Raw genomic sequence first — 13,962 nt, forward strand, 5'->3', positions numbered from 1 at the left:
TACTCCATATACTGCTCATACTCCATATACTGCTCATACTCCTTATACTGCTCATATTCCTTATACTGCTCATACTCCTTATACTGCTCATATTCCTTATACTGCTCATACTCCTTATACTGCTCATATTCCTTATACTCCTTATACTGCTCATACTCCTTATACTGCTCATACTCCTTATACTCCTCATACTCCTTATACTCCTTATACTGCTCATACTCCTTATACTGCTCATACTGCTCATACTCCTTATACTGCTCATACTCCTTATACTGCATACTCCTTATACTGCTAATACACCTTATACTGCTTATACTCCTTATACTCCATATACTCTTTATACTTCTTATACTGCTCATACTCCTTATACTGCTCATACTCCTTATACTGCATACTCCTTATACTGCTCATACTCCTTATACTGCATACTCCTTATACTGCTAATACACCTTATACTGCTTATACTCCTTATACTCCATATACTCTTTATACTTCTTATACTGCTCATACTCCTTATACTGCATACTTCTTATACTGCTCATACTCCTTATACTGCTCATACTCCTTATACTGCTCATACTCCTTATACTGCTCATACTCCTTATACTGATCATACGCCTTATACTGATCATACTCCTTATACTGCTCATACTCATTATACTGCTCATACTCATTATACTGCACATACTTCTTAGACTGCTCATACACCTTGTACTGCTCATACTTCTTATACTGCTCACACACCTTATACTGCTCATACTCCTTATACTGCTCATACACCTTATACTGCTCATACTCATTATACTGCACATACTTCTTAGACTGCTCATACACCTTGTACTGCTCATACTTCTTATACTGCTCACACACCTTATACTGCTCATACTCCTTATACTGCTCATACTCCTTATACTGCTCATACTCCTTATACTGCTCATACTCATTATACTGCACATACTTCTTAGACTGCTCATACACCTTGTACTGCTCATACTTCTTATACTGCTCACACACCTTATACTGCTCATACTCCTTATACTGCTCATACACCTTATACTGATCATACTCCTTATACTGCTCATACTTCTTATACTGCTCATACTCATTATACTGCTCATACTCCTTATACTGCTCATACACCTTATACTGCTCATACACCTTATACTGCTCATACTCCTTATACTGCTCATACTCCTTATACTGCTCATACACCTAATACTGCTCATACTCCTTATACTGCTCATACTCCTTATACTGCTCATACTCCTTATACTGCTCATATTCCTTATACTGCTCATACTCCTTATACTGCTCATACTCCTTATACTGCTCATACTCCTTATACTGCTCATACTCATTATACTGCTCATACACCTTATACTGCTCATACACCTTATACTGCTCATACTCCTTATACTGCTCATACTCTTTATACTGCTCATACACCTAATACTGCTCATACTCCTTATACTGCTCATACTCCTTATACTGCTCATACTCCTTATACTGCTCATACTCCTTATACTGCATACTCCTTATACTGATCATACGCCTTATACTGATCATACTCCTTATACTGCTCATTATACTGCATTATACTGCTCATACTACTTATACTCCTTATACTGATCATACTCCTTATACTGCTCATACACCTTATACTGCTCATACACCTTATACTGCTCATACTCCTTATACTGCTCATACTCCTTATACTGCTCATACACCTTATACTGCTCATATTCCTTATACTGCTCATACTCCTTATACTGCTCATACACCTAATACTGCTCATACTCCTTATACTGCTCATACTCCTTATACTGCTCATACTCATTATACTGCTCATACACCTTATACTGCTCATACTTCTTATACTGCTCATACTCCTTATACTGCTCATACTCCTTATACTGCTCATACACCTAATACTGCTCATACTCCTTATACTGCTCATACTCCTTTTACTCCTTATACTGATCATACTCCTTATACTGCTCATACTCCTTATACTGCTCATATTCCTTATACTGCTCATACACCTTATACTGCTCATACACCTTATACTGCTCATACTCCTTTTACTCCTTATACTGCTCATACTCCTTATACTGCTCATATTCCTTATACTGCTCATATTCCTTATACTGCTCATACACCTTATACTGCTCATACTCCTTATACTCCTTATACTGCACATATTCCTTATACTGCTCATATTCCTTATACTGCTCATACACCTTATACTGCTCATACTCCTTATACTGCTCATACTCCTTATACTGCTCATACTCCTTATTCTGCTCTTACTCCTTATACTGCTCATATTCCTTATACTGCTCATACTCCTTATTCTGCTGATACTTCTTATACTGTTCAAACTTCTTATACTGCTCTTACTCTTTATTCTGCTTATTCTTTTTATGCTAATCATGCTTTTTATTGCTGCTCATACTTCTTATGTTGCTCATACTCAGACATGTGAACACTCATAAGGAGGGAGCTAAAAATAGGGTGCAGGTACAACAACAACAACAACAACAACAACAACAAAATTGGCCTGTATATTTATTTACCCTCCTGTCTCCCAGATTTTTAGTTCCAGGCTCTAAAGCTAAACAAGAGCTAGGAGTGAGGTATATAGACTAGTCTGGGGTCTTTTTTTTTTTAGTTTTGTTTGATTTGGGGCATAAATTAAGTTAAAGGCTATAGAAACCTTTGTCAGGGAAAAAGTGATTTTTATATGTTTGTGGTTACCTGGTGTTAAAAAAGTTGCAGCAAGTTTCAGGCCGCAATCTTCATTCCTTCATGTATTTTCAGACTCTCTGATATGAAGTTTGCAATTTGCTCTAGTTTCAGACTTTTCTTCTGTTGATATGTCCCTCCCAGTAATACATGCTGGATGAGAGGTCTGTGTGTCAGGGTACTGCGGTCTTCACTAGTTCTCATGTATCAGCACAGCTTGTTTCCTGTACTGCTTTCACTCTACACAATCCCTGTGTGATTCCCCCTCTTCTCTCCTCCCTATCTACACTGATACTGACCGTTTCTGTGATCTGCCCTCCATGACTTGGAAACTTTCCTCCCTCTCCACACTCTGATCTGCCTTGTACAACCTCCTCCTGCTGCTATCTCTAAGGGCTTATTCAGACGAACATATAATACGTCCGTGATTTTCATGCAGCGTAAAACTCACGTCATTTCCTATATTTGCCAGTTTTTCGCGCATCACGCACCCATTGAAGTCAATGGGTGCGTGAAAACCGCGCACAGCACACGGACGCACTTCCGTGTGCCGCGCGTGATGCGCGCTACAGTAGTCAAAACTATGAATGAAAACAGAAAAGCACCTCGTGCTACAAACATACAAACAGAGTGTCATAATGATGGCGGCTGCTCAAAAATCACGCAGCCACGCATCATATGCTGCTGACACACGGAGCTTTTATGGACCTTTTGCGTGCGCAAAAGGCCACATTTTTTGCGCGCGCAAAATGCACACGCTCGTGTGAATCCAGTCTAAGACTGAGAAAAGGGAGAGCAGATTATGTCAGCCTGTCAGCAAAAGTGGACTGACGGATTTGGGTTACAAGCAGCAGCCCAGCCAGTTATCTACAGGAGCTGCACAGACTCTACTGCAGCAAAATAGTAGGAATTCTTTAATAAAGACTATTTAGAAAGTTGCCTAACTTTGCATTTAGGGCGTCCGGTGTCTGAATATATTAAGGGGTCTGCTTTGGGGTCTAAATATATTTAGGAGTTTGGGGACTGAAATTAATTTAGAGGTCTGGTCTGGGGACTGATATTAATATTGAGGGTCTAAAAATATCTAGCCAAGCCCTTTTATACCAGCCACACACGCTCAAAATGGCCACTCCCTTTTCGGCCGCAACCCGCTGCTCGAATCTTACCCTGTGAAGGACTCTCCCAGGTTGACATTTCTAGACGCTACTTGTACTACTCATGCTCCTTATCCTCCTTATACTGCTTGTGCTTCTTCTCATGCTGCTCATGCTCCTTATGTTAAACAGAGGCCGATGATCGGGTGAATGGGTCCTGGTACGATCGCTCGTTCCCGATCATCAGTCCATCTTAACATGGCAGTGATCTGCAGAAGAACAACCATCGCTCCTTTTTTGGCTGATTGGATCTTTTATGCTGCCATAAAAATGATCATTTCTTTAAGCAGCAAATCAAACTGTGTAAACAGGGGATGTGCAGCCGACTATATGCAAACTGTACGGAGACGAACGATCGTATTAATCCATCCCACTCGTTACCGTGAAGTGATCTGCTCAAGTAAAAGGGCTCTTACACGTGCTCCTTATATATCTCATACTCATGTTCGTTTTGCTCTTCTATTGACTTTAATTGGGTTCATTAAAGAGGAGTTATTTTCTGTACTCCGCCTATATATTTATGATGTAATTAACAGGAATAATGTGCTGTTTCTTGATCTTTATAAAGCAGAGCAGAGTATGCAACAGGATAGCAGAAGAGTGTGCAGTAGGACCTCAGAGAAGAGAATGCCACAGGAAAGCAGAGCAGAGACTGTCACAGGACAGCAGAGCAGAGAATGTCACAGGACAGCAGAGCAGAGAATGTCACAGGACAGCAGAGCAGAGAATTTCACAGGAAAGCAGAGCAGAGAATGTCACAGGACAGCAGAGCAGGGAATGTCACAGGAAAGCAGAGCAGAGAATGTCACAGGACAGCAGAGCAGGGAATGTCACAGGACAGCAGAGCAGAGAATGTCACAGGACAGCAGAGCAGAGAATGTCACAGGACAGCAGAGCAGGGAATGTCACAGGACAGCAGAGCAGGGAATGTCACAGGACAGCAGAGCAGAGAATTTCACAGGACAGCAGAGCAGAGAATGTCACAGGACAGCAGAGCAGAGAATGTCACAGGACAGCAGAGCAGAGAATGTCACAGGAGAGCAGAGCAGAGAATGTCACAGGACAGCAGAGCAGAGAATGTCACAGGACAGCAGAGCAGAGAATGTCACAGGACAGCAGAGCAGAGAATGTCACAGGACAGCAGAGCAGGGAATGTCACAGGACAGCAGAGCAGAGAATGTCACAGGACAGCAGAGCAGAGAATGTCACAGGACAGCAGAGCAGGGAATGTCACAGGACAGCAGAGCAGGGAATGTCACAGGACAGCAGAGCAGAGAATGTCACAGGACAGCAGAGCAGAGAATTTCACAGGACAGCAGAGCAGAGAATGTCACAGGACAGCAGAGCAGAGAATGTCACAGGACAGCAGAGCAGAGAATGTCACAGGACAGCAGAGCAGAGAATGTCACAGGAGAGCAGAGCAGAGAATGTCACAGGACAGCAGAGCAGGGAATGCCACAGGAAAGCAGAGCAGAGACTGTCACAGGACAGCAGAGCAGAGAATGTCACAGGACAGCAGAGCAGAGAATGTCACAGGACAGCAGAGCAGAGAATGTCACAGGACAGCAGAGCAGGGAATGTCACAGGACTGCAGAGCAGGGAATGTCACAGGACAGCAGAGCAGAGAATGTCACAGGACAGCAGAGCAGAGAATGTCACAGGACAGCAGAGCAGAGAATGTCACAGGACAGCAGAGCAGAGAATGTCACAGGACAGCAAAGCAGAGAATGTCACAGGACAGCAGAGAAGAGAATGTCAGAGGACAGCAGAGCACAGAATGTCACAGGACAGCAGAGCAGAGAATGTCACAGGACAGCAGAGCAGAGAATGTCACAGGACAGCAGAGCAGGGAATGTCACAGGACAGCAGAGCAGAGAATGTCACAGGACAGCAGAGCAGAGAATGTCACAGGACAGCAGAGCAGAGAATGTCACAGGACAGCAGAGCAGGGAATGTTACAGGACAGCAGAGCAGGGAATGTCACAGGACAGCAGAGCAGGGAATGTTACAGGACAGCAGAGAAGGGAATGCCACAGGACAGCAGAGCAGAGAATGTCACAGGACAGCGGAGCAGAGAATGTCACAGGACAGCGGAGCAGAGAATGTCACAGAACAGCGGAGCAGAGAATGTCACAGGACAGCAGAGCAGAGAATGTCACAGGACAGCAGAGCAGAGAATGTCACAGGACAGCAGAGCACAGAATGTCACAGGACAGCAGAGCAGAGAATATCACAGGACAGCAGAGCACAGAATGTCACAGGACAGCAGAGCAGAGAATGTCACAGGACAGCAGAGAAGAGAATGTCACAGGACAGCAGAGCACAGAATGTCACAGGACAGCAGAGCACAGAATGTCACAGGACAGCAGAGCAGAGAATGTTACAGGACAGCAGAGCAGAGAATGTCACAGGACAGCAGAGCAGAGAATGTTACAGGACAGCAGAGCAGGGAATGTCACAGGACAGCAGAGCAGAGAATGTCACAGGACAGCAGAGCAGAGAATGTCACAGGACAGCAGAGCAGAGAATGTCACAGGACAGCAGAGCAGAGAATGTCACAGGACAGCAGAGCAGAGAATGTCACAGGACAGCAGAGAAGAGAAAGTCAGAGGACAGCAGAGCACAGAATGTCACAGGACAGCAGAGCAGAGAATGTCACAGGACAGCAGAGCAGAGAATGTCACAGGAGAGCAGAGCAGAGAATGTCACAGGACAGCAGAGCAGAGAATGTCACAGGACAGCAGAGCAGAGAATGTTACAGGACAGCAGAGCAGAGAATGACACAGGACAGCAGAGCAGAGAATGTCACAGGACAGCAGAGCAGAGAATGTCACAGGACAGCAGAGCACAGAATGTCACAGGACAGCAGAGCAGAGAATATCACAGGACAGCAGAGCACAGAATGTCACAGGACAGCAGAGCAGAGAATGTCACAGGACAGCAGAGAAGAGAATGTCACAGGACAGCAGAGCACAGAATGTCACAGGACAGCAGAGCAGAGAATGTCACAGGACAGCAGAGCAGAGAATGTTACAGGACAGCAGAGCAGAGAATGTCACAGGACAGCAGAGCAGAGAATGTTACAGGACAGCAGAGCAGGGAATGTCACAGGACAGCAGAGCAGAGAATGTCACAGGACAGCAGAGCAGAGAATGTCACAGGACAGCAGAGCAGAGAATGTCACAGGACAGCAGAGCAGAGAATGTCACAGGACAGCAGAGCAGAGAATGTCACAGGACAGCAGAGAAGAGAAAGTCAGAGGACAGCAGAGCACAGAATGTCACAGGACAGCAGAGCAGAGAATGTCACAGGACAGCAGAGCAGAGAATGTCACAGGAGAGCAGAGCAGGGAATGCCACAGGACAGCAGAGCAGAGAATGTCACAGGACAGCAGAGCAGAGAATGTCACAGAACAGCAGAGCAGAGAATGTCACAGGACAGCACAGCAGAGAATGTCACAGGACAGCAGAGCAGAGAATGTCACAGGACAGCAGAGCACAGAATGTCACAGGACAGCAGAGCAGAGAATGTCACAGGACAGCAGAGCACAGAATGTCACAGGACAGCAGAGCAGAGAATGTTACAGGACAGCAGAGCAGAGAATGTCACAGGACAGCAGAGCAGAGAATGTTACAGGACAGCAGAGCAGGGAATGTCACAGGACAGCAGAGCAGAGAATGTCACAGGACAGCAGAGCAGAGAATGTCACTGGACAGCAGAGCAGAGAATGTCACAGGACAGCAGAGCAGAGAATGTCACAGGACAGCAGAGCAGAGAATGTCACAGGACAGCAGAGAAGAGAATGTCAGAGGACAGCAGAGCACAGAATGTCACAGGACAGCAGAGCAGAGAATGTCACAGGAGAGCAGAGCAGAGAATGCCACAGGAAAGCAGAGCAGGGAATGACACAGGACAGCAGAGCAGAGAATGTCACAGGACAGCAGAGCAGAGAATGTCACAGAACAGCAGAGCAGAGAATGTCACAGGACAGCAGAGCAGAGAATGTCACAGGACAGCAGAACAGAGAATGTTACAGGACAGCAGAGCACAGAATGTCACAGGACAGCAGAGCAGAGAATGTCACAGGACAGCAGAGAAGAGAATGTCACAGGACAGCAGAGCACAGAATGTCACAGGACAGCAGAGCACAGAATGTCACAGGACAGCAGAGCAGAGAATGTTACAGGACAGCAGAGCAGAGAATGTCACAGGACAGCAGAGCAGAGAATGTCACAGGACAGCAGAGCAGAGAATGTCACAGGACAGCAGAGCAGAGAATGTCACCGGACAGCAGAGCAGAGAATATCACAGGACAGCAGAGAAGAGAATGTCAGAGGACAGCAGAGCACAGAATGTCACAGGACAGCAGAGCAGGGAATGACACAGGACAGCAGAGCAGGGAATGTCACAGGACAGCAGAGCAGAGAATGTCACAGGGCAGCAGAGCAGAGAATGTCACAGGACAGCAGAGCAGGGAATGACACAGGACAGCAGAGCAGGGAATGTCACAGGACAGCAGAGCAGAGAATGTCACAGGACAGCAAAGCAGAGAATGTCACAGGACAGCAGAGCAGAGAATGTCACAGGACAGCAGAGCAGGGAATGACACAGGACAGCAGAGCAGGGAATGTCACAGGACAGCAGAGCAGAGAATGTCACAGGACAGCAAAGCAGAGAATGTCACAGGAGAGCAGAGCAGAGAATGCCACAGGAAAGCAGAGCAGAGAATGTCACAGGACAGCAGAGCAGAGAATGACACCGGACAGCAGAGCAGAGAATGTCACAGGACAGCAGGGCAGAGAATGTCACAGGACAGCAGAGCAGAGAATGTCACAGGACAGCAGAGCAGAGAATGTCACAGGACAGCAGAGAAGAGAATGTCAGAGGACAGCAGAGCACAGAATGTCACAGGACAGCAGAGCAGAGAATGTCACAGGAGAGCAGAGCAGAGAATGCCACAGGAAAGCAGAGCAGGGAATGACACAGGACAGCAGAGCAGGGAATGTCACAGGACAGCAAAGCAGAGAATGTCACAGGACAGCAGAGCAGAGAATGTCACAGGACAGCAGAGCAGAGAATGTCACAGGACAGCAGAGCAGAGAATGTCACAGGACAGCAGAGCAGAGAATGTCACAGGACAGCAGAGAAGAGAATGTCAGAGGACAGCAGAGCACAGAATGTCACAGGACAGCAGAGCAGGGAATGTCACAGGACAGCAGAGCAGGGAATGACACAGGACAGCAGAGCAGGGAATGGCACAGGACAGCAGAGCAGAGAATGTCACAGGATAGCAGAGCAGAGAATGTCACAGGACAGCAGAGCAGAGAATGTCACAGGACAGCAAAGCAGAGAATGTCACAGGACAGCAGAGCAGAGAATGTCACAGGAGAGCAGAGCAGAGAATGTCACAGGACAGCAGAGCAGGGAATGCCACAGGAAAGCAGAGCAGAGACTGTCACAGGACAGCAGAGCAGAGAATGTCACAGGACAGCAGAGCAGAGAATGTCACAGGACAGCAGAGCAGAGAATGTCACAGTACAGCAGAGCAGGGAATGTCACAGGACAGCAGAGCAGGGAATGTCACAGGACAGCAGAGCAGAGAATGTCACAGGACAGCAGAGCAGAGAATGTCACAGGACAGCAGAGCAGAGAATGTCACAGGACAGCAGAGCAGAGAATGTCACAGAACAGCGGAGCAGAGAATGTCACAGGACAGCAGAGCAGAGAATGTCACAGGACAGCAGAGCAGAGAATGTCACAGGACAGCAGAGCACAGAATGTCACAGGACAGCAGAGCAGAGAATATCACAGGACAGCAGAGCACAGAATGTCACAGGACAGCAGAGCAGAGAATGTCACAGGACAGCAGAGAAGAGAATGTCACAGGACAGCAGAGCACAGAATGTCACAGGACAGCAGAGCACAGAATGTCACAGGACAGCAGAGCAGAGAATGTTACAGGACAGCAGAGCAGAGAATGTCACAGGACAGCAGAGCAGAGAATGTTACAGGACAGCAGAGCAGGGAATGTCACAGGACAGCAGAGCAGAGAATGTCACAGGACAGCAGAGCAGAGAATGTCACAGGACAGCAGAGCAGAGAATGTCACAGGACAGCAGAGCAGAGAATGTCACAGGACAGCAGAGCAGAGAATGTCACAGGACAGCAGAGAAGAGAAAGTCAGAGGACAGCAGAGCACAGAATGTCACAGGACAGCAGAGCAGAGAATGTCACAGGACAGCAGAGCAGAGAATGTCACAGGAGAGCAGAGCAGAGAATGTCACAGGACAGCAGAGCAGAGAATGTCACAGGACAGCAGAGCAGAGAATGTCACAGGACAGCAGAGCAGAGAATGTTACAGGACAGCAGAGCAGAGAATGACACAGGACAGCAGAGCAGAGAATGTCACAGGACAGCAGAGCAGAGAATGTCACAGGACAGCAGAGCACAGAATGTCACAGGACAGCAGAGCAGAGAATATCACAGGACAGCAGAGCACAGAATGTCACAGGACAGCAGAGCAGAGAATGTCACAGGACAGCAGAGAAGAGAATGTCACAGGACAGCAGAGCACAGAATGTCACAGGACAGCAGAGCAGAGAATGTCACAGGACAGCAGAGCAGAGAATGTTACAGGACAGCAGAGCAGAGAATGTCACAGGACAGCAGAGCAGAGAATGTTACAGGACAGCAGAGCAGGGAATGTCACAGGACAGCAGAGCAGAGAATGTCACAGGACAGCAGAGCAGAGAATGTCACAGGACAGCAGAGCAGAGAATGTCACAGGACAGCAGAGCAGAGAATGTCACAGGACAGCAGAGCAGAGAATGTCACAGGACAGCAGAGAAGAGAAAGTCAGAGGACAGCAGAGCACAGAATGTCACAGGACAGCAGAGCAGAGAATGTCACAGGACAGCAGAGCACAGAATGTCACAGGACAGCAGAGCAGAGAATGTCACAGGACAGCAGAGAAGAGAATGTCACAGGACAGCAGAGCACAGAATGTCACAGGACAGCAGAGCAGGGAATGTCACAGGAGAGCAGAGCAGGGAATGCCACAGGACAGCAGAGCAGAGAATGTCACAGGACAGCAGAGCAGAGAATGTCACAGGACAGCAGAGCAGAGAATGTCACAGAACAGCAGAGCAGAGAATGTCACAGGACAGCACAGCAGAGAATGTCACAGGACAGCAGAGCAGAGAATGTCACAGGACAGCAGAGCACAGAATGTCACAGGACAGCAGAGCAGAGAATGTCACAGGACAGCAGAGCACAGAATGTCACAGGACAGCAGAGCAGAGAATGTTACAGGACAGCAGAGCAGAGAATGTCACAGGACAGCAGAGCAGAGAATGTTACAGGACAGCAGAGCAGGGAATGTCACAGGACAGCAGAGCAGAGAATGTCACAGGAAAGCAGAGCAGGGAATGACACAGGACAGCAGAGCAGGGAATGTCACAGGAGAGCAGAGCAGGGAATGCCACAGGACAGCAGAGCAGAGAATGTCACAGGACAGCAGAGCAGAGAATGTCACAGGACAGCAGAGCAGAGAATGTCACAGGAGAGCAGAGCAGGGAATGCCACAGGACAGCAGAGCAGAGAATGTCACAGGACAGCAGAGCAGAGAATGTCACAGGACAGCAGAGCAGAGAATGTCACAGAACAGCAGAGCAGAGAATGTCACAGGACAGCACAGCAGAGAATGTCACAGGACAGCAGAGCAGAGAATGTCACAGGACAGCAGAGCACAGAATGTCACAGGACAGCAGAGCAGAGAATGTCACAGGACAGCAGAGCACAGAATGTCACAGGACAGCAGAGCAGAGAATGTTACAGGACAGCAGAGCAGAGAATGTCACAGGACAGCAGAGCAGAGAATGTTACAGGACAGCAGAGCAGGGAATGTCACAGGACAGCAGAGCAGAGAATGTCACAGGACAGCAGAGCAGAGAATGTCACTGGACAGCAGAGCAGAGAATGTCACAGGACAGCAGAGCAGAGAATGTCACAGGACAGCAGAGCAGAGAATGTCACAGGACAGCAGAGAAGAGAATGTCAGAGGACAGCAGAGCACAGAATGTCACAAGACAGCAGAGCAGAGAATGTCACAGGAGAGCAGAGCAGAGAATGCCACAGGAAAGCAGAGCAGGGAATGACACAGGACAGCAGAGCAGAGAATGTCACAGGACAGCAGAGCAGAGAATGTCACAGAACAGCAGAGCAGAGAATGTCACAGGACAGCAGAGCAGAGAATGTCACAGGACAGCAGAACAGAGAATGTTACAGGACAGCAGAGCACAGAATGTCACAGGACAGCAGAGCAGAGAATGTCACAGGACAGCAGAGAAGAGAATGTCACAGGACAGCAGAGCAGAGAATGTCACAGGACAGCAGAGCACAGAATGTCACAGGACAGCAGAGCAGGGAATGTCACAGGAGAGCAGAGCAGGGAATGCCACAGGACAGCAGAGCAGAGAATGTCACAGGACAGCAGAGCAGAGAATGTCACAGGACAGCAGAGCAGAGAATGTCACAGAACAGCAGAGCAGAGAATGTCACAGGACAGCACAGCAGAGAATGTCACAGGACAGCAGAGCAGAGAATGTCACAGGACAGCAGAGCACAGAATGTCACAGGACAGCAGAGCAGAGAATGTCACAGGACAGCAGAGCACAGAATGTCACAGGACAGCAGAGCAGAGAATGTTACAGGACAGCAGAGCAGAGAATGTCACAGGACAGCAGAGCAGAGAATGTTACAGGACAGCAGAGCAGGGAATGTCACAGGACAGCAGAGCAGAGAATGTCACAGGAAAGCAGAGCAGGGAATGACACAGGACAGCAGAGCAGGGAATGTCACAGGAGAGCAGAGCAGGGAATGCCACAGGACAGCAGAGCAGAGAATGTCACAGGACAGCAGAGCAGAGAATGTCACAGGACAGCAGAGCAGAGAATGTCACAGGAGAGCAGAGCAGGGAATGCCACAGGACAGCAGAGCAGAGAATGTCACAGGACAGCAGAGCAGAGAATGTCACAGGACAGCAGAGCAGAGAATGTCACAGAACAGCAGAGCAGAGAATGTCACAGGACAGCACAGCAGAGAATGTCACAGGACAGCAGAGCAGAGAATGTCACAGGACAGCAGAGCACAGAATGTCACAGGACAGCAGAGCAGAGAATGTCACAGGACAGCAGAGCACAGAATGTCACAGGACAGCAGAGCAGAGAATGTTACAGGACAGCAGAGCAGAGAATGTCACAGGACAGCAGAGCAGAGAATGTTACAGGACAGCAGAGCAGGGAATGTCACAGGACAGCAGAGCAGAGAATGTCACAGGACAGCAGAGCAGAGAATGTCACTGGACAGCAGAGCAGAGAATGTCACAGGACAGCAGAGCAGAGAATGTCACAGGACAGCAGAGCAGAGAATGTCACAGGACAGCAGAGAAGAGAATGTCAGAGGACAGCAGAGCACAGAATGTCACAAGACAGCAGAGCAGAGAATGTCACAGGAGAGCAGAGCAGAGAATGCCACAGGAAAGCAGAGCAGGGAATGACACAGGACAGCAGAGCAGAGAATGTCACAGGACAGCAGAGCAGAGAATGTCACAGAACAGCAGAGCAGAGAATGTCACAGGACAGCAGAGCAGAGAATGTCACAGGACAGCAGAACAGAGAATGTTACAGGACAGCAGAGCACAGAATGTCACAGGACAGCAGAGCAGAGAATGTCACAGGACAGCAGAGAAGAGAATGTCACAGGACAGCAGAGCAGAGAATGTCACAGGACAGCAGAGCAGAGAATGTCACCGGACAGCAGAGCAGAGAATATCACAGGACAGCAGAGAAGAGAATGTCAGAGGACAGCAGAGCACAGAATGTCACAGGACAGCAGAGCAGGGAATGACACAGGACAGCAGAGCAGGGAATGTCACAGGACAGCAGAGCAGAGAATGTCACAGGGCAGCAGAGCAGAGAATGTCACAGGACAGCAGAGCAGGGAATGACACAGGACAGCAGAGCAGGGAATGTCACAGGACAGCAGAGCAGAGAATGTCACAGGA

The sequence above is a fragment of the Rhinoderma darwinii genome, chromosome 9 (assembly GCF_050947455.1).
Source record: "Rhinoderma darwinii isolate aRhiDar2 chromosome 9, aRhiDar2.hap1, whole genome shotgun sequence".
NCBI lineage: Eukaryota > Metazoa > Chordata > Amphibia > Anura > Rhinodermatidae > Rhinoderma > Rhinoderma darwinii.